Here is a 26,368-nt window from a genome sequence, read left to right on the forward strand (position 1 = left end):
TCAGTGTTCCTTCATGTTATACAGACAGAGGTTTTGAAATTAAATATTCCTGATATAGTTTTATCAGCTGCCAGTTGAATATCTATAAGAGTTGAGGAGCTGGTTAAACCTTACTTGAAGACACAGTTTTTAAGTATAAGTAAAATTACTGTTATCTGCTTCTTTATTATTTAAGGGAATAAGAAATTAGATTAATATCTTAAAAATCAGTAAGAAGCAGTTAACGACTAGACATAATTCAAACAAAATCACCATGCTAAGTACCTATGATGTGGAAGGCACTCACTATTGGGGGGTTCTGTGAACAGGTATAAAGATAACAAGGCATAGTATACAATCTCAAAGAAATCACAATATTGATATTATTGAAACATTCCACTTTCAGTTCTACATAATTGTTTGCAATAACAAACAACTAAATTCTAACCCAGATCCTCTGCTAGTACAGGAAGGATGAGGTGGAAAAACATGACATCATACCAGATCATGGTAGCTACCAAAGGCCTTGGGACTCCTCTTACAAGTGAAGATAAGGAAATTTCAATAGAAATGTTGAGAACATCTGCTACAATCTGTAATTTAGGTCCACTGCCACCTGTAAACAAATTAACTTTGTTAATTTTAAGCCACTATACAAATATTTCTAGTCACGATTCCATTTTAATGGGTCATTCTCTTTAACAATTCTTGATTACATTCCTTACCATCATCCTACATCAACTCACCAAAATTAAGAGCCCTCCTCTGAGCTGCAAACTCCTAAAGTTCCTCTCCATTTTAGTTTCTCATTTCTACAATGCCCAGCCAAGCACCTTACAAACTGTAAATGCTTGATAAATGTTTGATAAATTGAACTTAACTAGTCATCGTACTCCCTCACCCGTTACCCCAAAAATTATTGTTTATTCTAGCTACAACCACCACTCCTTCAGGACAGTATTTCATGAAAAGACAAGATTACTTATTCATTCAGCAAATGTTTTGCTCAAGCACCCACTAGGTATCCTGTTAAATGCCATAAAAAAATTAGCATAAAAATACTACTAGCATAAAAAACACATGATTCCTGCCCTTAAATAACCCGGTCTAGTAAAAAAGATAAAGATGGAAATTAGCTACCACAATACCCTGTAATCAGTTTATAACAAGTTCTCTAGAAAGTACTACAGATACTAAAAGGAAAGGAAAATTGGCTTAGAATAAAGGCTTTAGAAAAGAATGTCATGTGAGATGAGTACTAAAGAATGAATAGCCGCTGGACAGAGGGACAAATACAGAAAGGACATTCTTAGCAGAGGAAAGAGGTGAAAATTTATGGAGGTACAAAAGGTACATGATATTCTGAGAACTTCAAGAAAATTTTGGAAAAGTTGCAGTTGAGAAGGAAAAGGCATGAGAAAGATCACAGAAATGCCTTATTATGCTAAAAAGCTGGACCTCTGTCATGACTAAAGGGGGTAAGCCAGGAAAAATGATGTGACCATTTGAAAAGACCTTGACAGCGGTGAGAAAGATGGGAGGAAGGACAAGACTGAAAGCAAAGAACCAAATCACGAGAAACAAAGCTGGCTTGACCTAATGGTGGATGTAATTATCGTGACCTGATTCATTACTGATGACCATTAAGTCTATTTAACCCAACGGGTCTCAAATTCGGATACATATTTAGAGAATACTGCAGATTCATATATTTTAGAAACTGTTTATGTGCTATAATCTCAATGAAAAATCATGCAGGAATTACATACAAATTACATCAAGATGCCAAAATGTTAATAGTGACTAGCTCTGGGTAGTGAGGCTACAAGTCATATTTTTCTTCTTGGTAGTGATATATTTCAAACTTTCTACATGATAAAATTAAAAATAAATCCTAGAGTAATTCCTTAAAATTTAGTTAAAATGGGTATTAACCCTAAAGAGCCAGAGCCAGGATTCCTTGACAACATAATCAGCTCCAAGGCCTCCTTTTACCACCACAGCTGACTATACATAAAATTCTCATTCCTACATCAGGACGTTAACCCATGTTCTTTCCGCTTCTGTAACATCCTCTTGTCCTGAATGCTTACCTATATCCCAACTTCGTCATACCACCAACTAGACTGATTTTGTATATACAATACCAATAGCTCATTATATGGCCCTCACATTGTGATAGCCAATCACATCTTTCATTGAAAGCCTTCCTGAATACTTCTCCAGTTTGTTATTCCTACAATTTTTAAAAGAATATTAGTGCAACTACTTCAAAGGGACATGTGAATCCATATATTCATTGCAGCATTATTTATAATAGTCAAGATATGAAGGTTACCTGGGTGTCCATCAATGAATGAACGGACAAAGAAGATGCAGTATAATTTTTATACACCAATGAACTTTCAGAAAGAGAAATTAAGAAAACAATCCCATTTATAATTGCGTCAAAAACTTATAAAATACCTGGGAATCAAATTAACCAAGAAGGTAGAAGACCTGTTTTCAGAAAATTATGAGTCATTGAAAAAAGAAATTGAAGAAGATATAAATAAATGGAAGCATATACCGTGTTCATGGGTAGAAAGAATCAACATCTTTAAAATGGCCATACTACCCAAAGCAATCTATAGATTCAATGCAATCCTTATCAAAATACCAATGGCATTTTTCAGAGAGCTAGAACAAATAATCCTAAAATTTATATGGAGCCATAGAAAAACCCTGAATAGCCATGGCAATCTTGAGAAAGAAGAACAAAGTTGGAGGTATCACACTACCTGATATCAAACTATACTACAAGCCTACAGTAATCGAAACAGCATGGCACTGGCATAAAAACAGATACATTGATCAATGGAACAGAATAGAGAGCCCAGAAATAAATCCATGCCTATACGCTCACTTAATATACGACAAAGAAGGTAAGAATATACAATGAGGTAAAGACAGTCTCTTCAATAAATGGTATTGGGAAAATTGGACAGATACATGCAAAAAAAAAGAAGCTGGACCATCTTCTTACACCATATACAAGAATAGATTCAAAATGGATTAAAGACTTAAATATAAGACCCAAGACCATAAAATTTCTAGAAGAAAACATAGTAAACTCTCTGATATTACTAACAGGAATTTCTTTTCAGATATATCTCCTTGGGCAAGGGAAACAAAAGAAAAAATAAACAAATGGAACTACATCAAACTAAAAAGTTTTTGTACACCAAAGGAAACCATCAACAAAACAAATAAACAACCGACTTTGGGAGAAGATATTCGCTAATGATATATCTGATAAGGGGTTAATATTTAAAATATATAAAGAACTTATACAACTTGACAACAAAAAAAACAAACAATCCAATTAAAAAAAGGGCAGAAGACCTGAAAAGATACTTCTCCAAAGAGGAAATACAGATGGTTAATAGATATATCAAAAGATTCTCAAGGTCGCTAATCATCAGAGAAATGCAAATTAAAACCACAATGAGATATCGTTTCACACCTGTCCGAAGGGCTATCATCAGTAAGTCAAAAAACAAGTGTTGGCGAGGTTGCGGAGAAAAGGGAACCCTCATGCATTTTTGGTGGGATTGCAAATTGGTACAGTCGCTATGGAAAACGGTCTGGAGGTTTTTCAAAAAATTAAAAATGGATATACCTTTTGACCCACTTCTGGGTATTTATCCAAAAAACAAAACAAAACAATAATTCGTAAAGATCTATGCACTCTAATATTCACGGCAGCACAATTTACAATAGACAAGATATGGAAGCAACCTAAATGTCCATCAACAGACGACTGGATAAAGAAATTATGGTTCATATATACAATGGAATATTACTCAGCCATTAAAAAAAATTAAATCCTACCATTTGCAACGGCATGGATGGACCTAGAGGTTATTATGCTGAGTGAAATAAATCAGACAGAGAAAGATAAATACCATATAATTTCATTTATATGTGGAATCTAAGGAACAAAAAGAACAAATTAATCAAAAACAGACTCACAAATATAGTGGACAATTTGGTGATAGACAGAGGGGAGGGGGTTTGGGGGACTGGGAGAATGGGATGAAGGATTAAAGAAGTACAAATTAATAGTTGAGCATGGGGATGGGGAGCATGGCAGAGGGAATGCAGTTAGCATTAATATGATGTCTAGGTGGAGGGTCAGGGGAGGGAGGGAGCAATTGGGAGGATTGTTTTATGAACTGTATAGCTGTCTAACCAATGTACTGCTACTTGAAACTAATTTAAATAAATAAATTTTTTAATGGAAAAAAAAGAAGAGGAGGCAGTACATATATACAATGAACTACTATTCAGCCATAAAAAAAAGTAAAATCTTGTCATCTACAACAATGTGGATGGACCTAGAGGGTAGTGTGCTGAGTGGAGTAAGTCAGACAGAAAAAGACAAATGCCAAATGATTTCACTTACATGTGGAATCTAAAGAACAAAAAATCGGAAACAATCTCATAACTACAGAAAACATTTTGATGATTGCCAGATAGGAGGGGACTGGGGGAAGGGTAAAAAAGGGAAGAGACTAAGAAGTACAAATTGATAGTTACAAAACAGTTATGGAGATATAAAGTATAGCATAATGAATATAATCAGTAATATTGTAATATCTATGTATGGTGTCAGATGAATACTAGATTTATCAGAGTGATCACTTTGTAAGTTATATAAATGTCTAATCACAATGTTGCATATCTGAAACTAATATAATATATGCCAATTGTAATTAAAAATAAATTATTTAAAAAATTTTTAAATTAAAATCAAAATTAAAAAAATATAGTGCAAAATCAGTCTTATTCAGGCATGACTCAGTTATAGATATATGTGCATACCAATGATTTCATAAACTACAAGCTTATGTATATAACCAGTACTAAAGAGTTTTCAAATCTATTATCTCAGAAACAAATTATCTGCTGTTATAGGTTGAATTGTGTGCCCTAAAAAGATATTGAATTCCTAACCCTCGGTAACTGTGAATGTGACCTTATTTAGAAATAGGATCTTTGCAAATGATCAAGTTAAAGTGAGGTCATTAGGATGGGCTCTAATCCAATATGACTGGTATCCTTTTAAAAAGGTGACATTTGAACACAGAGACAGATGGACACACAGGGAGGACACTGAAGATGGGGATCAGGGTGATACATCTACAGTCCAAGGAACACTAAAGATTTCCAGCAAACCACCATAGGCTAGGAGAGAGGCACAGAATAAATTCTCCCCCTCACAGCCCTCAGAAGGAACCAACCCTGCCAACACCTTGATCTTGTACTTCTAGCCTCCAGAATTGGGAGACAATACATTTCTGTTTCTCAAGCTACTCCATTTATGTTACTTTGTTACAGCAGCCCTGGCAAAATAATATACTACTAAGGGAAATGATAATTTTTTTTCCCCTGGAAGTCACTAAAAACAAAAACATTTTGAAGACTACAAATAAGAAATAATAAAATTTCTTGTTATTCATTTTTTGATCTGGTAGCAAAGATGCTATTTAATAACTAGGCCAACCTAGTGCCCAAAAAACTCTTAGATATTAGTCATCCTTCATCCTATATAGTACCATTTACACACAGAACATCACATAATCAAACACTGGAGACTGTTGCCATTTTATAAATACTAGGACATGAGAATAACATGAAATTATTTAGATGTTCCTTTGTTTTCTAAGAGTATTGTTCTATGAATTTTTATGTACCTGTGAGAATACAGTCTGACACATAATAAAATCAAAAGGTAGTACAATGAGTTACTTGATAGGGAACAATGAAATCAGCATAGATCAGGAATGGGCTCTGGAGCGATATATTTCAATTCAAATCCTTGCTCTGTTATTCATCAACTATGTGACGAGCAAAACACTTAAACATGTTTGAGCCTCAAATTCATCAGTAAAATGGGAATTTTACATTTTACATGAATAAATTAAATACTACATGAGATGTGTTTAGCATATAATGATGATAATAGGATTTTAATAGTTATATAAAAAGTAAAATTCCTAGATTAAGGGTTTTTTACACTTCTCTGGAGTAGGACAAATAATTAGGCAAGCTTATATAAGAAGAAAAGTCTTGGTCATACATACTACATATAAAAATATTACAGGACTTTTAAAAAGTTTAAACCATTTGTCAAAATTTAAAACACATTTAAACTTATTAATATTGGAACTGAAATACAAAATAGGATCTTGGTGACTTTTGCCTCTGTCATAAACATCAGCTGGTACGCAGCTTTCGAAGTTCTTACAATATCATTCCCTTAGTCTCTCAGATCACCAAGCCATAGCCAGTCCACAAAAACTAACTTTACAACTTAGACTGACATAAAGTTAACTCTACTAGTATGGCATAATCCACTGTAATTTCCTACCAGGTATTACTGATGTGTTTTTGCCTCTTTTTAAACAGAAATATTATAAATTTAAAACATACATCTTGAAAATATAACTAATTAAAAAGGGACTTCTTTTGGAATTTATATATTCATTTTGAGAAATGTGTAAATAATGCAAAACCCAGTTGATCACCAAAATTCAAAAAGAACTTGTTAAATCACACAAACACTCTCCACAAGATACAAATTATATTTCCACTGAAATTACAATAGTACTTACAAACTAAAATTTTATCTACATCCACATACAAAGAAATAGAAGAAACTGAGTCTAAAATGAATGAAATTATTATAGAGAATGGTAGTATTTTTGTTAACCTTTTTATGTAAATAGCTATCTACACTGGTCCAATATATTGGAAAATGTATCAGTCGGACTTTTTGTGAGTCAAAATAGTAATTATTCTCAGCATCTTTTAATAAACTATGATGAACTATAAAAACATGTTCAATGCTATAATAAATTCAATAATTTTAGCACCAAAGATAATGTAAGGTCAAGACCAAACATAGGTTTTTTTTCCTAAATATTTACGAAAACATGTTTTGCCTTCATAGTATAGTTCCTAAATTTAACTCAAATAGACTTTTAGTTGAGCTGTAAAAAAATTAACTTGCTTCTTGCTAAATAACCAACATTAAGGCCATTTTTCCAAAAACATGGTTATGTAATTTTTTTTATTTACAGAGAGATAATTAGATTGGCATACTTAATTTAAACAAAACACTTTAGAGTATTAAGAAAAATTCTTAGATCTTATAGTTTTTTAAATATCAATAATATTGTAATAATTATGTATAGTGCTAGGTGGGTACTAGACTAATCTGGGGGTATCACTTCATAAATTATATAAATGTCTAACCACTATGCTATACACCTGAAATATAAAATAGTATTGAATACCAATTCTAACTGAAAAATAAAAATTACAAAATAATTTAAAAATAAATCATTTTCCCATGCAAAAAAAATAAAAATAAAAAACTGATTTAATGTTAGCAAATGCCATATTCTACTTATTCAAGATACTTATTAACAATAATATAATATCATTTTGACTGACCCCCAAATTATAATTCTAAGAGTTTTTCAAAAGGTAAAGAAAAGCAATGGAAAACCACATATATTTTCATATTCTCTTAAAGTCCTAATATAGTAATACTAATAAATCACAAAAATACATAACATTAAGAAAATATAATCTGTTAAATTATTGGCAAAAGACTGTTATCCATCATTATCCTACAGAGGGCAAGGACTATGCCTTTATCTACCTCGCACACCTTAAGCATGACTAGAACTCAATAAACAGGTGTTAACTATCACACCTCAAGAATAATAACCACAACAGTAACATAATTCTCCTAAGAATTATGAGAAATAATCCTAATGAGCTGGGAATTCAAAACAGGCCATAAACAAGATTTTATGAAGTGTAAATTTAACATTTGTACTTCGGAGTAGAAGAAAATTCTACCTCTTCTACCCACAGACAAATGCTGAAGTCACAACTGAAAATTGTTATTGGTTGTGTCAATAGAAAATGCATAGTCAATGTTAGTTTTGAAATAATCTCAACTTGGTCTATGAAGACAGTAAGAATCGAGCAGAAAATAGTGCAGCTTTTTAATCACCTATAATTCTAGTAGTATATATGACAAAAAAAAATTTTTTTCTTTTACTGTATTCTGTTGTTGTTTCTGCAAACACCATATAACCTTTCTACAGAGAGCTATTATAACTAAGAAAGTGAGGTAACACGTGTGGACTATATATGGACTATAGATTTTTAAATCACACTGGGGCCTGTCTGGTTTTCGCATTGCTGGTTTGGTGATTAAGATTCCGTATTCTCACCACCATCACACAGATTCATATTGTGGTCAAGGAGGAAACAGGTTAATCAGGGGCTAGTTTCTTTTACTCACAACTTTTCTCTTGAGTTTCACATACCTGCTAGAACAACATGGGGAAATTTAACCAGTGCAGAAAACACCCTGTATTACTTATTACAGATGTTCACCAGAAAGAAATTCCAACTAGATAAGAATTATCTTTTGAAATACACACACAAACACACACACACACACACACAATAATACACACACACACACACACACACACGTGCATACCTCTTTCCCTCCACTCCAGATAGAAATGCTATAGAAATGAAAGAAATCATACTTAGTGTGAGCAAATAAAGGAATAGTTTAGACTAAACAAAAGAGGTACCTAAATGCTGGTACTTGATAACAAGGGGTCTCTCCTCCCCAACAGAATATGCTAGGGAAATTATTCTACTAGAAGCTGCTGAACACATAAGATAATTGACCTTAAATAATCAGAAAAAAATATGTGATATCTGGTTTGCTTGTTAAAACACAACTACTTTGAGAATATTTATAGCATAGACAAAGGTATTACTAGTAGCTTCGTCTGCCGTAAAAAGAATGATTATAAGTTTCCACGTATTTACAGAAGGAAGTGAATAATTTTTTAAACCAATGTTTGGTCTCGAAGCAACATATTTAGGGGGGAATGATTTTATAATAAGGTATATAACTCCACCTCTATTTACATTGCTATTTTTTCATAGAAGAGGCATAGCACCGTGAATATTATGACGTAAGCTTACACATCTCAATAAGAATGAATGAGTTTTGTTAAAGTAAAAACCTGAAAGAGAGGGTACATGCACGTAATTCTAAGTTGCCATTTTTAGAATGGAGTTTTCCTCCAAAGAGATTTTTTAAATGTGCTTCCACATTATTCTATCTGTGTTACTTTCACTTTAGTGCTCTGGTAAGTTGGCTGCTGAATAGAAACAAGAAACAAACTCATTTTCAAATAGAAAGTGGTTAATGATTTGACCATAGTATAAGCCACATAAAAAAGGAAGAAGTCCTGACTGCCAAAATATATCACAATTTAGATACATGTATGCATAAAGAGACACTTATGTTTGTGCCCATCCCTATTTTCCTAGTCCAGTTACCATGAAGAGATCGGAAAATTAACTGCAAGGTAAGATGTCTATTGAAAGCCTCATTATATCCAAACTATCATTCTTTTCAAGGAAGTCCAGAAAATACAGAAGGAAATCACAGGCTCTACAGGACACATCGTGTTCTTCTAAAAGTAACTTTCGGGCTGATATGGCTCCAATGTTTCTCCCCACAGAAAAGATATTCTAAAAGAAAAACCTTTCCTGCATCCACAATCACAAAATCATACAAGCCTGGGGATAGCCTTTAATCACAGTCTAGAGCAACAGTCAGTAGCTAGTACCCAAAAGATGACAGGCAATGTGGACTGAAGAAAAGAGTGCTTGAATAGAAGTCAGAAAAACTTGAGTTTTATTCCCAGCTCTGTGATTTACTATATGGTTTTGGGCAAGTTACTTAACCTCTCTGGGGTTCTGTCTTATGTTTGTCATGTTTTATTTTGTTTCATATGGAAAACAAGAGGTAATCAAAAAACTTTTTAAATTCTGGCTAGAAGGCCATCAGTAAACACATAGACCTACCCCCAACTTCACAGATGAGGACAGTGAAACGGAGAAACATGCCCAGTCATCTAAAAGGACAAATAACTTGTCAAATTTTTAGACCATATTAAAAAATGTAAGTACAAGGCAAAAAAGATCATAATCATCGAATTTAGGATGATGATTACCTCTTCAGGAAGAGCTTCAATTGTACTGATAATATTTTATTTCTCAAATTGAGTCTGGAGCACATGGAGATACACACACACACACACACACACACACACACACACACACATTTTTTTGTCGAAATACTTCCTAATCATTTTTTTTTTTAAGTAACCGCCAAAACATCTTTAACCAAAACATTCCTCTGGAATTTTAAAGGTCAATGGAAATAGTGTGTGGTTTCATTCTCTAGCTGAGCTTGAAAGGTAAATATCACTACTATGTCCCCTAACATAAGACAAAAGAGAGTGAAATAGGAGATATGTGTGCGTGTGTGTGTGTGTGTAAAAAATCTCCAATCTGCCAGCTTAGTTAAATATAAGAAATGACACAAAATGACACAAAACACAAAGTGAACTGTATTATTAGTACCATGATTAACCTATTTAAGAATACTGAGAGATATCTAATATTTTGTACTCTAAACAATATAGTCAGATCATATCTGAGAGCCTAGTATTCAATCATCAGGGGGTTTTGTTTGTTTGTTTTTTTGTTTGTTTTTACTGAGACAAAAGGAACTGCGGTGATTTACCTAAAGTAAGCAAAGGTCTTTCTAAAGGTCTACATGGAAACTACCTGTAAAAACTAAGTGCCTCTGAAATCTCTGAAATTTTCCAACAGGAAAGTATAGGTCATTCAGCAAATATTTACTGTATACTTCTATAATAGCTATTTAATTGTTATCATTATGATGCAGATATATAATGGAAACAGATGTTTCTTTTTCCTTTCAGCAAAGCACAGGAAAAGCATAAACTTGCTGATATTGCATGGACTACTACTATAGCACAATAGAGGAAAAAAGACATTAGCACATGACAATATTAGTTTTTACTACACAACTAATTGCATAAAAAGTGTAACTTGAGATCGTTAAATCAATATAATTTCCAGCACTACAGAAGGGAAACAAATAGATGTGTATAACCAGCCTATTTCACATCTGCAGTTGGGAAAATACTTCTGAGAGACTAAGTATATGCAAAATGCTACCACTGCTTTCAGAACACAAGGAAAAGACTGTTGTTCTGTTTCATTTGCTCATGTAACATGAATTAGAATGCTGCCTCTCCAGAGAAATTTTTTTTAAAACAGTACCAGTATAAACTGGAAGAACGTTTCTGGAAAACAATTTGACAATCAATATCAAATACCTTAAAAAATAGTCTATACCCTCAGTCCAAGAAATTTCTATTCTAATAATACAGCATAAGAAAATAACCAGGGGAATGATTAAGATTTATTTAAAATGCTATTCATCATAACTTTATTTATAATAATGGAAAATAGCAGAATAGCAGAATAATGATTAAATTACATATGTTAGTCTATGACCATGCTGCAGTGAATACACCCGATCTCATCTGAACTAAGAAGCTAAGCAGGGTTGGGCCTGGTTAGTATTTGGATGGGAGACCACCTAGGAAGACCGGGTGCTGTAGGCATAAAAAAATAATAAAAAAAATATAAAAAATAAGTAAATAAAATAAAAATAAAACAAAATAAAAATATATATGTTAAACCATTATAGTCAATATAAATGACTTTAATAATAATTTTAATTATATAGTAAAATTTTCATTGTATAATGCCAATTGAAAAAAGCACGCTAATCTTATGTATTATATATTTATAAATATATGATATATAGATAACATAAATGCTTGAAGAAAGGCTTAGAGAAAATATACAAAATGTCATTTTTAACTTTTGAAAATTCTCTGTTATGAGCAGATACTACTTTTTTAATCAGAAAAAGTTATCTTTTCTTTAAACAGTTAAACAATTCCATTTCTATGCTCTAATACTCTCTGTCCTTGTCCAAAGTTTCTAAAAATTCTTTGGGTCAAATAATCCTATAAATATTTTAGGTAAATTGACTTAAAGTTACATTGACATGTTATTTGATCCTAAAATCTGGCATAGAAAGAAAAGTATTTGTCAATTACATAAACACATTATTTTTCCTGGGTTAAACAACATCCTTACAAATTAGAGAAAATGTTTATGGGACAAACATTATAAATGCTTAGTTAAAAGCTATTAATACGATGTGTTTTAAGTCACCATGTCAAGGAAATTTTTCAATTAAAAATATTTCTAAAGCAAATAAAGTAGACTATTAATTGCTCTCCCAGTATGCCAATAAAAAATTTGACATAGCTTTTGTAGGACTCCTACTTTCATGATTGTATTTTTACAAGAAGGAGCTGATTTGTCTTACGCTATTACTGTCTATTACTTCTAGAAGTCTTAAGGAAAGGTGGGAAGCAGCAAATTCTGGCAATCTGCCTAAAGAGAAATCAATGAAACAAATTAATCCTTTGCAGGCTACAATGACACAGTAATCCATCATTCAGAGCTGCTTTTATATACCAAATCAGAGAGCAGAAGATAGAGCCCTGGGGGACATCACAGACAACAACTTACACCAACACTGGGAAAATACTGAGGAATCAGTTTATTTAAAGAGAATAGATTTGTTGATTGCCTATTTCGTCAAATGAAGATTTTTTTCTTTCATAGTGCAGTAAACCCAAGGCCCAACAACTATATCTTCAGAATTCAGTACCATATATGCTGGCTGACATCAATAGGGGATGAATGTTTTTAAATAGTTAGCATCATTTTCAGTATGAACAAATATCTGGCTAGAAAAATATTACTTTTTCCATTAAACTTCCAAGTATTAAATACATTCCCTGTTTTCAGTAGGGACTAACTGTAAATTTATCTACTAATGTAGAACTGACCAATTCCTGGTAAACCATATTCAAGATATTTTTTCACACATAAAATGTAACTGTTTAAGATATGTGTAACTTCCTAAGTATTGTGTTAAGTTTAAAGACTTGAAAATTTTTAATTTCATCTCTCGTGGAATAAATTTCAACAAGCAAATCAAATTATAAATAAACAACTTGTTTTAAAATGATAAATAGTTGTTTGGCTTATAATATAGTTGACAGTGCTAAAAGACAAATTTAAATGTGATTTCTTTTTTAAAAATAAACTTATAAGCAATATATTCACACCGAGTATATTTATACATATACAAAAACATATGCATCTAAATTTATTCATGCTTATGTAGAAATTCACGTGCCTGAATATGTCTTACTACAGTAATGTATTCTGAGTGGAAGTATATTCCTTAGATGAAAACTAATGACGAGAACAATAAAGTCACAGTGTATTACTTCTGTTAAATGCACGCATCATTTTCATAGTTAAATATGAAAAATTAGTGAAAGAAATAAACAAAATCTGTCACAATGGTCCTTGAAATCTTAAAACTTCAAATATCTAATCACAGACCCAGAACAGAAAAAGAAGGTTAAATAAATGCTAACTAGTCAATTTTTGAGTGGCATTGTCGATTCCGAGGTCCATGGCCATATGATTACAATTCGTGGCTATGCTGATGCATTTTTAATTCAATGCATGGATATAGTATTTATTGATTTAATAAGGTTAGGGATATTACATTGTTGCTACTACTGATGAAATGTCAGCAGTTTAATCTAGTGAAATCTTACTGAGAAATATATATTTTAGGGAAGAGAGAGAGGGAGACAATAGCTATATAAATGTAATCTCTTCACTACCCATGACAGTGGCAAAAGCAAGGCCCGTTTTTTCCCAGACTGCTTTGGGCTCCAAACATTTCCTTTTACTAAAGATGTTGGCCAGCAACTGATTGAGGTGACAATAAAGAGACTGCAGCAAAGTCCTGTAGGTACATCTTCAAAACACCGTCCATGGCATCATTAGTATGCAGACAGACAGAAAAGGGAGAAAATTCACTTACTCAAAAGCACTTCTGCCAAAATACAACCGAAGGAGAGAGGCTTTAAAGGCTATATCAAAATAAGGAAGTATTATAGGATCCAGGATCAGGAAAAGGGAGGAAAAAATCCACCTGAATTTGCTGAAACAAACACTTGGGTACTGTAAGAAAGCTTGCTGCTGGGCTACTCTGCTTGTAGGATTATTTCCCCAACCTGGACACCTGGGAAGCATGTTGTGTTCCAGCTTTTCACTGACTTTGAAGAAATGGATAATCTAAGAAGCAGTGCTGCTGCTGGGGTCAGTAAAACTATGCTAATTGGTGAACCTAATTGCTTCAAGCAGTCCTGCCTCTAAACAGGGAGAGCACAGTTGATGGAGTCAGTCTGTTCCTAATAAAATGAAGAAGCACTGAATTAAATTCCCAAGGAAGGCACTATAAAAGTTTCCACAGTGTAACCAAATGACTTCACCTATGCTATTACCCCTAAGATGACATCTTTGAAAGAAAGCAGACCCGAGTCAGGCTCCATATTCATAAATTGGCTGAGCTTAGGCCAGTGAATCTGGATTGATTTAAAAAGGCTTTTTCATCCTTCCAATCAAATGAAGTCATTGTTAATTAGATGCTTTCTGTTAACAATGTCACTCTTCTCCACATTACCTGCTCACACTTGCAGCGCCTCTAGTGCAACATCTGGAACACCAGTTCTACTGCAATCAGTCCTCACAAGTTTGGCTGGAAGGCGGTGCTATTTCCGTTTCCCAGTCCCTGTCTGAAGGAAGATAGGATTCAGTCTACTGGTGGCAAGATACACACCAACTCTCTAATTTGAGATATTATAAAACAATCTCAAGGAAAACTCTTTAGATATGGTCTCCCAAAATCTTTTTTATTAACTACACAGCAGTTTCTGTGTTGTTCCCGCTCTGTAGATGGATGTTTTCAAAAATGCGTATAGCCACAGAGTCAGCTCACTTACTTTCCAGCTTCTTAAGACTAACCTCCTCCTTAGGAGGTTTGTTTCCCAGCCTTGCCTCAAGCCTTGCTCCAGACCCCACTTGGCCCAACAGACCTGAAGAGGACGAGCTAGCTGCCCAAGGCAGGGCAAACTGGTAGGCAGCCCCGGAGAGAGCAAGGCTCAGGGCGCTCTAGCCAGAGAGGGGAGAGAGGCGTACTGAGGAAGACGCACAAAAGATTCTCTTTCGACGGTGGGTCTCTGAGCTTTACAATGTCGGGCGGAGGCCGGCTCACACTCCCTCCCCGCCAATTCCAAAGAAGTTTACACCTCCTACACAAACTGCCAGCGCCGACCGAGGGCGAGGCCCCGGGGTTCGGGGAACGTGCGCCACCCCCCGGTCGGGCCTGGCTTCTTTCTTGAATCTTTCCGGGAGCAGGCCCGAGACTTTGTCACTCTGGTTCCTCGCAGGGTGTGGGCCTTCAGCGCCAGCGAGAGCACGGCTCCTGCAGGCCGACGAGGTCCCGGCGCGACGATCCCGCAGCCCGACCCCTCACTGCGCGGGCGCCACACTTGAGCCGAGAGCCCGCAAGCCAACCCCGGCAGCGAGGCTTCGTGCCCGGATGTGGGCCTCGCTTCCGGGAGCCGCTCCCGCGGGCGTCGCGCGCAGGCCGCAGTATTCAGGCCTCGAGGGAAGGAGTGGGAAGGGCCCCGAGTCCCCTACAAGGGCCCCTACAAGGGCCCCTGACTCACGGCGTGCAGAATTCTGTCGCAAGAGCGCGTCCTTGTGGGGTGAGGAATGTCAGGAGGAATGTCACGAGAGTAAGGAGAAAAGGTGCCTCTTGGCGGCCCCCGGGGCCCGCAGCATGGAGGACCACGCTCATCCAAGGACTTAGGCTAACAAGTGTCTGTCAAAGGCATCTCAGGACCCCGGGACCGGAAGGTGGCAGGCCTTCAGCAAAGCCTCGGGAACCTGCTGCCAGGTCATGGACTTCATCCCGGGCTGGGAACTCCTGAACGGGAGTCGCGCACCAGAGCATGGACCTGGACCCGGGTCCCTGCCAGTGACTGAGGCGCCCCAGGACGCGACCACGGCCTTGGAGTCCTCCCTGGCTGGGGCTGCGAAGGAGTCAGAGGGCTCCACGGCTAAGCGACAGTGAGTCCTGATTCCTAGACTTCACAGAGGGCAGAACCACACTAGATGAGGTTAGACGGTGAGGGCGGAAGGACAAAACCACATCGAGACGGACTGACTCTGCCAGTTGGGCCTCTCAATTGCATTTCTTCAAGTCCTTGACCCCAGAGCTTCGTCCTGTGATAACGTACGCTTTCTCCGCAAAAGGGTTTGGGGAAATTAAGTTTCTTGGGACTCTTTCATCCCTGTTAGGTGGACTCAGGGACGAGGGCAGAGAATAACAGCAGCCGAAACACCTGTATCTCTCAATACAATAAAATATGGACAGTGATTGGAATCATTTCTCCTTCCGTTTCCAGAAGGAGCTCAAACCTGAAGCATTAAGTCTATCCTCTAAAGTGTAAAACAGAACACTCGCAAAAACGGTCAGGGACACCACTGCCCGTGCCTGCAGGAGGTTCCCCTTTACAAACAGAAACGGCGATCTGAATTTTTTTTTTTTTCATTTTAGTGCTTGTGTGACCGTAAGTTGGGGGCTTGCGTGTTGTAATACAGTCCTTTGACCCTCTGGAGACCAAACTAGAACTGAGCAAAGAGAAATGAGGCAAGAGAAAGGGAAGGTGCTGATAACTAGTGGACGGAAGTCTGGGTGGGTGGTGCGCAGGGCTGCTCTGAGCAGAGGTGGGACCCCGCTCCAGCACGGGTAAATCCCAGGACGCCCTGCCCCAGGGCTCTGGGGTGACCGGCAAAAATACGATCACCTGCTCAGGGCTCCTGGTCTCCAGCTCAGTTTGAAACACACACACACACACACACACACACACACACACACACACACAATGGTGCGTGCCCCTCCTGGCGCTGGAGTTCCTCTGAGGTTGTCCTGTCAGTGGAACCCCGCGAGTTGCCGCCGAGCTCGGCCACTTGACCATTTCGCTCACCCTCTAGCCCAGGAGGGAGGGAAGACCGAGGCGCCTGTTGTGTGGAGACCCAGGTCGGCGCAAGAGAAGGGCTGATAGAGTGACAGAGCCCTGGGAAGGGCGGCGTTCTCCCTGGCTCGGGGCTCCTCCCCACCATTCAGTCCGGGTCACCTGTTGTCCCGAGCTCGCTCAGGTCCTCTTACCGCCCCGCTCTCCGCTACCACGCGACAACCCCCTGCTAGCCGGAGCTGCACGCCCCGGTGACTCTAGGGTTCCCCGGCCCCGCAGAAGCGCAGCTTTTCCTGCCTCCAGATCCTCCTCCTATCCTCCCACCGAGCAATGACTCGCAGTGTTTGGGGTGGTTGGTGTTCTTTTTAAAAGTATATCAAAGGATCATTGCCGTCTCCCCGTCAAGTCATTACGCCTTTATCCCCATCAATTAACCACACCTCAGAGGGCTGCTATTAAGAGCTAAATTGAGCTGCAAAAGTAGATATCCCGTTTCAGGCAGATGTTGTCATCTCCCGCTGAGAGAAGCGGCGGGCGGGACCCGACCCGCAGCTTCCGCAACTGCAGCAGCCGTGAAGGACCAGGCTGAGGACTCGGGGCCGCGGAGCTGGAAGGGAGGTTCCCGCTGGATACCGCTGGTGCTCCAGGAACCCAGAAGAGTGAGGAGAGCCCCAGCTCTCGGATCTCAAGAACTGTGTACGTCAAGGGGAAGTATTTCCAGAGTTGTGCCAGGGAAAACGCCTAGAACGAGTCGTGCGTTTTTGCGCAGAGTGGAGAGTGTTCGCAAAGCCCCAGCTCCCCGCCAGTGACCCAGAAGTGTGGCAGGGGTGGGGGGGTGGCTGAGAGGGGAGTGAGGGGGAGAAGAGGGCACAGTCGTGATTTTTTTTCTGGCAGCCCTCCACCGACACACCCCTCTTCCTCTTCCCGCCCCTCCAGCCTTCTCCTTCCCTGGTACCTGGCCCCCAGAACCCGAGAACCTCTTGTGGAGGAAGGCTCTGTACTGTGGGGTGCTGGATATAGAGCTAGGGAACCGGGGACAGAAACGTGGCGTTTAAGACAAAGGGGATCCACTAGAGACCGCCGCGGCCTTTCGCCCAGATGTGTCTTTCCGTTCTCTCTCACCCCCATCACTCCCGAAGACTTGGGGCACGGCTGCTGCACTCAGCTAGGAGACCTTGGAGAACTGTGAGAGGGGAGGGAGCAAGGGGACGTGGCCCTCGCTGCAGTTACAGGGCTTTTCTCCCGACAGTGGCCACAAATTTAGCCAAGGCTAAAGGAGATTAATTTCCCAGCATAATCCAATTAAAAGATTTCTGAAGTAATCTTTTGCGAAAATGAAAAAAAAAAGTACGCGGCTAAAGAGGGGGCTGGTTTTGATGACAGTGATTTATCGCCTGGGCACAGCATGCGCCAGCCGCTGGCTTTCCTACACAGGCGATTTGACCAGAGCATCCCGTCAGTGCCTCCAGTCCAAACCTTAGCCTTTCTGAAAGACAGCCATCCATCACGCCAACCTGGGCAGTAAAGAATGTGCAAGGGACTGGGGTTGCTTACAAGCACCACAGACTTTTTTAAGTGCTATTAGATTTATGGTCTCTTTTTCGACGCCCATCCAGAGTAATTAGCACATATGTTCTAAATAGATGATAGTTTTGTGAGCAATAAAGCAATTACCCATCGTTGGAGCTGACAGTTCCTCCAACTAAACTCCAACCAGCAGCTAATTGGAAAAGTCATTTCAGCTCCATTGTCTGCAATTAGTCCTGCTAAACTACTACACCCCAACTAGCTGGTTTGAGGTTAATTTATTCAGTCTTGTATTTGCACTGACGAGCCATTTCCACAAAGGGACTTGCCTTTTGCCCCTCCAGATTATGCCCTGGGATTAGAGGAGCAGGTGGGATATTCGAGGGCCAGGATGGTTCCCAAGAGGAAGGAGTGCCTCAGCTTCAAGGTCAATGTCCAGCTCCTAAATACTGCTGACAGAGAACGCCATTGTTTTTCCTTCTGGGCAGTAACTAAAGGAAACTATTCCACTCAGTGTACCAAAACCTTAGGGTTTTTTTGTTTTTTTGTTTGGTTTTTTTTTTTTAAGTCAGTATAGAGGAGGTGACTGGGTTCTGAGTACACCTTTCTTCCTGCATACTCAGTCCTGACCCCGAGGCATCAAACTGTCCCTAAGGGAAAAACATAGATTCAAACCCGCCCAAACAGAAAAATTCTGAGCCTTCAGCTGGGAAAGGTAGCCTCCAATTCTTGCTTGGAGTGATTCGGGGAAGGTCAGTAGCCCTGTTTCTGCCTTCAGCCTCTCTCTAAGAACAAGGTCACTTACCCCCTTAAAACGAGTTTCTCTGTGCTTTTTTTCTTTGCTTTTTTTTTCTTTTTTCCTTCCTTCTTTCCTTAACTTTTTTTTTTCTTCTTTCTAAAGTTAAGTCGAACAGGTCCAAAATTTGCGCATATTGAATGGGAAAAAAAAAATGTGTTAAACATTGGTTTGATGCCCCATCAGAGCTTCCAAATATCCATCGGCTGGAATTCTTCTACTTAATTTAATCTTTATTGGACAGGGCAGCTCCTACGCTCCTATTCACCAGGAAACCCCTGGAAACGATCCGTTGGGGTTCAGAATGGAGGGCGGGAAGGAGAGGAGTTAAAGAGGGATTAATCCTCTCCCACCCAACCTCGAACTTTGGAACTGTGGACTCTGGCAGGCTAGGGGTATGAGGGGAGGGGGCTCAAGGTCCCAGACTTGACAGCCCAGGGTCTCTTAAATCTGGAGCTGGGGGTGGGAAAGCTGGCAGGTTAAGATGGGAACTTGTAGCCCTGGTAACCAAGTATTCCCTTAAAGGAATTTACAGCTAAGTGACCCAGGCACTGGGAGCGATGCGAATTTTACTTAGAAGAACATGGGGCTGGGGTTTGGGGGAACTTCTTAGGAGATAAAGCCCAGTGTTTACAGTCCTAGAAATCAAATATCATTTTCTGGATAGCCATTAACACCCTAAGGGCTGTTTCTCCCTTTTTAAGTAAATATAACAAACGGCTAAGGAAGACAACTTTGATGGTATTTTAGTCAGCATATGAGACTTAGTAAAATACTTCAAATTTCAAAACAAATTGTAATCAATTGCTCAGCTTCATAGATTTGTAAATATGAATCTATAGCAAGAAAAACTTTTAAATTGCCTAATATCAGATTCTTGTTTTCCACTTACTGTGTTTTAACCAATTTAATTCCAAGAAAGACCAAAAAGAAAAAATACTGATGAGAAATTTAAAGTAATAGTCTCATCTTACCCCATCACCTCCCACCTGCCACACAATCTCTACCCTCTGAACAGAAATCTTCCTGTCAGTGTGGCTTCCAGTTAAAATAAGATGTCTTCACTAAAAGGCTATTCATCATGTTCTCAATTATTTGCTTTTTTTTCAGGACTTAAATACGGCAACCCAGAGAGTGAGAGCAAGAAAAAGTTGAAGGAAGAGTCCACGGAAAGCATCACCTAGACTTAGTAGAGAATCCTAATGTGGGTGCATTTGCATACCTACGTGTAAGAGCAAATAACCCACCCACTCAACCCTCCCCAATATATGGGAAACATTTACATATACATCCATGCACACTGAAAAAGCTCTAAGCACTTGTGTGCAAAGATGTCCTATGCAAGCTCAGCTAGCTATCCACAGACACACGTATTCACTTCTGGAGTAGGGGCATTTTCGTTGCTCCCATAGTTTCTTTCCATTAAGAGTGATTAGAAGATGTCTATTCAAAGTTGCTGATCCAGAGAGAAAATAAGAGTAGATAAAAGGAGATTTCAAGTGACCTCCTCGTCCCTTTCACACCAACCTGAGCCCTAGAATAGCCTAGGATCAACTAACACAAAAGCCCTTTCCTTTTTCTTTTCAGCTTCAGAAGATTTCATGCAAACGGTTAACAATAAAACACAGAACTATCCTCAGAGTTTTGTTAGAGCATGCATTTGGGATACCTTATTAACTCCTCCCATAGATGGGCTACATTTATTATCCACTTCTGAAATGGGTAAATAAAATATACATAGCATAATAGAGGGCATAATTACTTACTGCTCCATGTGGTTTGTATCAGTGGCATGCTATGCTCATTCTTTTTCATCTAAACTTTACCTAAACCCCCTCTCTCCTCACCGATGGAGGCTGATGGAGGACATTGTAATAAACATATCTTTCCACTGACAGTTTAGAAGGAACTGTTAGATTTATTATTTAGATCAACTTTCTGATAAATAAGTACAATCGTAGCATGAACATAGTTACCAACAGATCTGGCTCTGTGAGCCAATAATTTTCCGCTAATTTATTTTATAAGCAGTGAAGAAAGTGACAATAAAGATTTAAACATATTCGGCTGTCCTTAATCAATGAATGTCCAAATCAGATCCACTTCTGATGGGCTAATCCTGTAATATAAATAATAGGTGTTCTGACAGGTAATTATTAAGGGAATGATTATACAGTGTCGTTGATTTGTATTGTCAGGGTACTTTAACAAGCTTCAAACTCATTTTAAAATCTCAACTTTTCATCCAAACCCTGCCCATTTTCCCTGGGAAGGAGAACCTTGCAGTCATTCTTCACTCAAGTTGGACATTTAACATAAAGAAATTTTATAATATAGAAGTCTCCAGTTACTTCTTTCTTTGCATAAATGCACTTAGCTAGCTCAGGCTTGATTTTTACAAAAAGTAAATATTTGGCCCTGGCTTCACTGGTGTGTTAGGAATGATTGTCACTTTTCCTCTTAAAAAAGGTTTGATTTGCATCCAAAGGTCATCATTTGCTCTCCTGCCATCCTGCCAAGGCTACTCCTGGGCCCTCTAACCGGGGGCCCAAACAGAAAGAAGTGCTTCCCTTATCTCTTTTCCAAAACACATGCTTTAACCAGCCAGTTCATGATAGAAAAATAAACCACTTTCTAAGGTAAAGCACTCATCTCTGAACTTTTTGACCTAAAAGTGACAAGAAGAAATGCCCAGGCTACCAAAGTGATAGTACTTGAGCCTGCTGGATCCATGATTCAAATACATGCACAAGCTAAGAGCAGGCAGTCCAGCAGAAGCCGACTCTCAACTTGGCCTTTCCACCGTTTTCATGTTGTCAAGACAGAACTTTTTACAGCTAGGAAGCCGCAATACAGACTGAGTTAAATCTTGAGAGAGGGGTTTCCGACATAGGCCAGGTTTTTATTTGTTTGTTTTGTTTTGTTGTTTTGTAATAAGCACAAAACATTAGGCAGGCATTCCTGTGGGTCTCTCCTCCCTTTTCTTCAAAATATCTATGCAAGACCATTTTAAATACATCTTCAACTGCGTTCTTCCCAGCTTTAATCTCATGCCAAGGGAGACTAATTGATTCGGCACCTTTAAAATAAGCTCTTTGGGAAAGGTCTGCAGTAAGATCAGAAGAATTGACCTTTTTCCCAATGATTGCAGGCATGTTCATCTCTCCAGATGGGCTTGATAAAACAGAGTTATTTCTGTTCTGTGGTCTCTCTAAACAGAATAATACCATTTTTAACGATTTAGAAGTAGAGAAGAGGTATGGGGAGAGAATTTTCTATACATATCTGGTCATTTGTAGGATCTCAGGGATCTTGAACCATATTTAGAAATATTTTTACAAGGCCACCTTTGTTCAGTGTAATTTACCAAAATGCCAAAATGAATGATTCAATGAGTTTGGGGAAAGCAAAATACCGATATCAAAGAGGTCATAGGATTAGTGAAGAATGATTTAGCCTTTGTCAAAATAAAGATATTGGGGGGGGGGCGGTGGTAATCAGCTGGAAAGTCTGCTTAGATCTGGACTCTGGGGCCTGGAATGCAAATCAATGCTGTATGTGCAGCCACAGATCTCTGCTTCTCTCCTTCTCCCACCAGGTCACAACCCTTTACTGGCTGTCCAGCTAGGAGACATCAAGTTTTGTGTAAAAGGTCTTTTAAAAAGTGATTAAGGCTGAACCATGATGCTAGCTACTGGAAAGAAGTATTGTAAACTTATAGTCTGATTCCTCTCCCCAAGGGAGTGGTACCGTCTCATCATCTCTTGGGAGAACCACACTAGAAACTTTGTGCACTGAACTGGCCTGTGGAAAACAGGATGGCAGAGGAAGACTTGAGAAGGGAGGCCTAGGAGTCCAGACCCTGGCGAGGTTTTTCTGGTCTCTACACTGGCCTCTCCAAGAAAGAGAGAGACCTTGGAGAGGGCCAAATATATATGGCCACAGGGCTAGTGGTCTCAAGTAGGTTGCTGAGACAAGGGCCACAAGGCGTCTGAGTCCAACAGCTACATCCACAAGCTCAGACTCAGTTCAGTTAAAGGTCCGGGGGCAAAGGACTTGGGTGAGAAGGGAGAGAGAGAGAGAGATCTGGAGAAGAGAGAATGAATGAAAGGTGGAAGAAAATTCCAACTGCGCTTTCTGATTTTGCATGCCTGGAAACATGTGTGGAATTGCACAATTTGGAGATCTACGTTCTTCTGCAAAATATGATCACTTTTCTATTAGGTGCCCTACCTCACGACACTATCGTTTTCTCCTGGTTGAACATGGGGAGCATCAGGCCCAGGACGAATGTGCCAAGGTGAACCAGTAACAAACAGTTTTGTAGAGAGAAAGCCAGAGCTCCCCAGGAGTCCCCAGGACCCCTCAGTCTCTCTACGGAAGCCATTTTGCTGGTGGGGCTGGGAGCACCAGTGGAGGCGCTCTGCGGGTGTGCAAACGCGGTCGTGGAGCACAGGGTCCATAAGAGAAACGGAACCGTTAGTGCCACTTGGGCTGCATAAGTCGCAGAAGGTGACAGCGCCTCTCCTCGAAAAGCTTCGGTTCTTCCCGCCCCCTTCGCGACAGACAGTTGGAGCATATGCCCTGCAGGAGCACGATCTGTTACCCTGCTTGGAAAAGCCGAGGGTTTCCATTGCTCTGGGCACCACCATTAAAGCCCCTGCAGACCCCCTCTCTCCGGTACTTGGGCCCGGAGCTGCATCCCTCCTTCCCTTCCTTCCGGGGAGTGGGCAGCTTAGTCTGAGGCACCTCTGAAGGCCCAGCTTCTCCCCAACCTCAGGGTCACGCCGGATCTCAGAAACCTCTTCCAAGTTTAGAAGCTCAGTGTGGGGGCTGGCAGGCAGAACCCCCAGTGAGAGCGAGTGGGCGACGCCGCTCGCGGGGAGTTTCAGCTCGTCCTCCCGCCATGCCTTGTCCTCAGCCTGCAAGGCCAGACCGAGGCCAACCCTGTTTGGCTGGCTCATTCCCGCGCCCACCCAGCCCCCGGGCGCGGCCCCCGGCGTCGGCTCCCCCGCCCCCGCGCCCGCCCTGCGCGCCCTCTGACGCAAACGCGCGCCCCTGCCCAGCGCAGTAGAAAGCACTGTCGTTGGTTTTAATTCAGGCTATTCTTTTCACACACACCCCCTCGGTCCCCACCCTTCGGAGGTGACCCCCCCCTTCCCCGCCCCCAGCCCTCTTGCTACAGTCTGGCTGGGCTGTGGGACTGCGGATCTAGGGCTTTCTCACCGCCGCCGCCGCCGCTGCGGGTTCTCCGCTGGGGAGAGCGGCTTGGTGTCCCTTTTAATCCGCTGACACTGTCGCCCACATCAAATAGGCAGCCATCGATCGCTTTACGTTAGGGGATTCCGTTACTAACGGCGCCCGCAGGTGGGCGGCAGGAGTCAAGCTCGCCAGGCCCTAGCCGCGCAAGGCAAGGCGCGGGCAACAGGGTCAACCCCGCCAGACTCGCAGCCGGCTCCACGGTGGCTCTGGCTCGGCACCAGCGGGGGCAGCGGCATGGGGGCTAAAACTGCGGTTCCGCCTTCCCCTGTCCTCTGGCCCCGCGCGGGAGGGCCCGTAGCCGTTTCCCGCGGATGAGAGTGGAGGTAGAGGATGGGGGATGGGGAGACCTGTTTTGAATTTGTATTAATGCTAGGCTGTCACGATCCTCAGCTCCAGGGTGGCGTGGCGGCCGTGATCCCTGCCTCTGCGCGGCAGGACAGAGGCCCGGTGAGGGCATCTCCGGAGCAGGCCTTGCGTAAAGTTCTCCTGGTCCCTCCCTCGCTGCCTGGACTCCGGCCCTGGCCTACAGAGGCCATGCGACAAGCCAAGGCTGCCTCTCGGCCTGTCCGCGTTTCCAACCCCGAGCTCAAAAGAAACGATAATCATTGAGTTACTTGCCTGGTAGGGCAGGATTTGACAGAGTCTCGCTTCCGGTGCCCACGACTCACGATCCAAGGTCCGAGGGCGGCTGGGCCCCAGGACCCGACGTCCAGCGGACCTTCAGTTCCCTGGCGCTCGCTCTCGCCTCTTCTTCCACTCGCTCCGTCTCTCCTTGTTCTCTTTCCTTCTCCCTGTCTCCCTCTCTGCCTGTTTCCTCTGCCCTCCACTGCCTGTCTCTCTACTGTATGGGGAGTAAAATTTAGATTGTATATATAGAAAGCTTGTCTTGTTCTTTTTCTTTCCTTTTTTTCTTTGTCGTGTTCGTTTCACCTTTTAACTGACCAGCAGACATGAGCGCGTTTATTTGGGGAGAGGGCGAAGGCAAGGAGCCCATGCTGGCCCCAGTCGCCTCCTCTCCATCAGCTGCTTACAATGGGCCGCCGCTTGCAGAGTGCATTGACTGTCTCTCCATTATTCGAGCTGGAGGGGCTGTGGGGCAGGCACGGAAAAGCCTTTATTCTGCTGTTTAAAATCTTCGCTCCTCTCTAAGCGGTCGCCAACTCTCGACTTGTAGGCTGGAGAGACCGGGAAGCGCAAAACGCTCCCCAAACACGCAGCGCTTCCCAAACCCCTCCCTGGTGAATTTAAAGTGAGAACGAGTATTAAAAAACAAACCCTACCTCTGTCAATACAGCTTGGCCATTTACTCCCACCTTTACCTGAGGGCGTGTTGATGCTCGGGGTGCTGGAGCTGAGACAAACTTTTACGCTCTTCCTAGTAGAGGGGCGGGCAGGCGAGCGCGGCTCCCACCCCTGGCAGCAGCGGCGGCAGCCGCGGCTTTGTCACTCCGCGTTGCTCCGCGCCCGCCTGAGCCTGCCTAGGGGAGCGATCGCAAAACGAGGGGGGTGCGAGTGTGCGATTGGAGAATATGTAACTAATAGAAGTATCATTTTCCCCCAGTATGATCTTTCAAGGAAAAAAATCCATTGAAAGAATTTTCAAAGTGCTGTCTTCATTTGGAGAAAAGGCACAGGCTGCCTGCAGAGAGGGGAGGAGGGACCCCACTGTACGCCTCCTGGGCGCAGCTCCCGTCCGCTAGGTGGCAGCCGGAGCCAGCGATTCCTGTAGGCCCCGCGGCTGGGCCCGCTCCTCCAACCTGCCCCTCCTCCTGCGACCAATCACCTTCGGGAATCTGGCTCGCTGGCTCTCTCTCGCGCGCTCGCTCGCGGTCTC

At 40.9% G+C, this 26,368-nt stretch overlaps 1 pseudogene; it reads left to right on the plus strand.

The window, feature by feature from the left end:
• Positions 1 to 11,463: 11,463 nt before the first annotated feature.
• Positions 11,464 to 11,582, plus strand: LOC120612614 (uncharacterized; annotated as a pseudogene).
• Positions 11,583 to 26,368: the final 14,786 nt, after the last annotated feature.

Source organism: Pteropus medius, unplaced genomic scaffold, assembly GCF_902729225.1.
Source record: "Pteropus medius unplaced genomic scaffold, Ma_sr-lr_union100, whole genome shotgun sequence".
Classification (NCBI taxonomy): Eukaryota; Metazoa; Chordata; class Mammalia; order Chiroptera; family Pteropodidae; genus Pteropus; species Pteropus medius.